The following is a 2500-nucleotide window of genomic DNA, read 5'->3' on the forward strand; positions in this document are numbered from 1 at the left end:
TAACCTAACCTATATTGCGCCTTAACCTAACCCACGTTGCGCCTTAACCTAACCCACGTTGCGCCTTAACCCAACCCACGTTGCGCCTTAACCTAACCCACGTTGCGCCTTAACCCAACCCACGTTGCGCCTTAACCCAACACACGTTGGGCCTTAACCTGCTCTGTAATTGTCATACGACGCGTTAAATTAGTGTAGTGTTGCCTAACTGCAACCCCCGCAATATAGTTTGCTACTCGCACTGCCCGGTCCCCAGAGTATCGCTTCATGTTAAACACCTTGCAGCTATACACTGTAATGCGGACGGCAGCAGGACGTACATGCTCAATGCCCTTCGCAGTTGTTCATTGGCATTCGCATGGCGAAGCACAGCCTACGTTGTGGTACGGCTTGTGTCAACTGTCCGCTGATGTTGTACGTCCAAATCACACACTGTACTGCACATTGGTCCTCATGTACTGAATGATACATCGTGGTACATGTGTGACCGTACCACGACTGCGCCAACAACGGCGAACCATACGGTCCAAATATTGTGCACTCAGCTACGTGTCGTCTCCCTATAAGAGCTGGATTGCAGTATGGTATGCCGTGGATGGCGATCACCATGAGCCGTCTGTTGATGTAGTGGCGCGTGTTGTCAGACGTAGTCGTCTCTTCTCACACACCGTGATAGCATGGTGCACTGCGTTCCACATCTGCGACATGCGACAGAGGCCGGTTGACAGTCGTTCGCGCAATGGACATCGCATACGTACGGGGGCCACCTTCCACGTGTTCGCGAAGCGTGCACATGTTGTTGCGTGTATGTGGGCAGACATAGTGTGTCGTGACACCTGACACAGGCATGCAACAATCGTTGAATTTGCAAATGGCGATGGACGTCTACGTTTGCTGGTGACGTTACGCAAATGAAGAACTGGTAAACCGTTGTGGTGCGGTTGTTCTCGCTAGAGGTGAATCAGTGATGGCGACGATCGGTTGAGCTACCAACCGGTTGTTTCAGCGATACCCACCATGCCCACGAACGTGAATGGCATGTGGGTGTGAAGCGATACGCGGCGGTGGCTGGGTGGGACCGTCCCCGGCCGGTGAGGGGGGGCCTCCCGGCGTGCTGGCCGCGCGGTGCGTGGGCGCACGCGCTACAGCCGGCTGGTGGGGGCGGCCAGTGGCAGGCGCGCCGGCCGACGGAGGCGGCAGGCGGCGCAGCTGCGCGCCGGCGCACCCTGCACGCGGCGCCGTGCGGCCAAAGTAGGTCCTCGCGGGCCCGGTGCGAAGCGCGGTGGACATCTGCAGTGTGCTGGTCCGATTGAGGACTGTGTGCGCTGAGGATGCGCCGCCGCCCGGCGCTCGGCGCCGCGACGCCGTCTGCTGCTCGGTCGCCTCTGCGGTTCTCGCAGGTGGATTGTATCGCAGCTGTGCGGACGTGTTGGCGCGTGCGCTGTGCTGGGAGAGTTCGCTTCGGCACCCAAGTGGGGCTTTTGTCCTTCTGTGGCGCTGGCGTTGGAGCTGCCGGCCACCGTAGGTGGCGCGTGTTGTCTCCCGCCGGCAATGCCACGACAGCACGCTCCCGGGCCTCTGTCGGCAGCGGCAAGCTCAGTTGGGAGCACGGGTGGTCGCACCTAAAGCGTCTACTCGCCAAACTCCGGGCGATTGCGCCTCTCTCGAACCCGACCAAGTACTTAGGACGGCGCTGCGCGCCGCCGGGACCTGAGAGGGTTTCGAGGTGTATTGTGCAGGGGAGCTCAGCCTCCTCCTGTTTGCAGAATAATTGAGCGGACGCTTGCGTGTTCGCGCGGGCTCCCGGGACACACTCCCGGGCGGCCGGCTGCTCAGCTCTAGTTGACGCAGCTCCCTGGTTGATCCTGCCAGTAGTCATATGCTTGTCTCAAAGATTAAGCCATGCATGTCTCAGTACAAGCCGCATTAAGGTGAAACCGCGAATGGCTCATTAAATCAGTTATGGTTCCTTAGATCGTACCCACGTTACTTGGATAACTGTGGTAATTCTAGAGCTAATACATGCAAACAGAGTCCCGACCAGAGATGGAAGGGACGCTTTTATTAGATCAAAACCAATCGGTCGGCTCGTCCGGTCCGTTTGCCTTGGTGACTCTGAATAACTTTGGGCTGATCGCACGGTCCTCGTACCGGCGACGCATCTTTCAAATGTCTGCCTTATCAACTGTCGATGGTAGGTTCTGCGCCTACCATGGTTGTAACGGGTAACGGGGAATCAGGGTTCGATTCCGGAGAGGGAGCCTGAGAAACGGCTACCACATCCAAGGAAGGCAGCAGGCGCGCAAATTACCCACTCCCGGCACGGGGAGGTAGTGACGAAAAATAACGATACGGGACTCATCCGAGGCCCCGTAATCGGAATGAGTACACTTTAAATCCTTTAACGAGTATCTATTGGAGGGCAAGTCTGGTGCCAGCAGCCGCGGTAATTCCAGCTCCAATAGCGTATATTAAAGTTGTTGCGGTTAAAAAGCTCGTA

General features: G+C 57.2%; 1 non-coding gene across 1 annotated transcript in view; it reads left to right on the forward strand.

The window, feature by feature from the left end:
- The first annotated feature begins 1852 nt into the window (after positions 1 to 1852).
- The window catches only part of LOC126433718 (small subunit ribosomal RNA), a 1910-nt gene continuing 1262 nt past the window's right edge, over positions 1853 to 2500 (forward strand). The window contains exon 1 of the ribosomal RNA XR_007578698.1: positions 1853 to 2500. This exon is cut by the window's right edge and continues 1262 nt beyond it. This is a non-coding gene — a ribosomal RNA (small subunit ribosomal RNA).

Source organism: Schistocerca serialis, unplaced genomic scaffold (assembly GCF_023864345.2).
Source record: "Schistocerca serialis cubense isolate TAMUIC-IGC-003099 unplaced genomic scaffold, iqSchSeri2.2 HiC_scaffold_1173, whole genome shotgun sequence".
NCBI classification, from domain to species: domain Eukaryota; kingdom Metazoa; phylum Arthropoda; class Insecta; order Orthoptera; family Acrididae; genus Schistocerca; species Schistocerca serialis.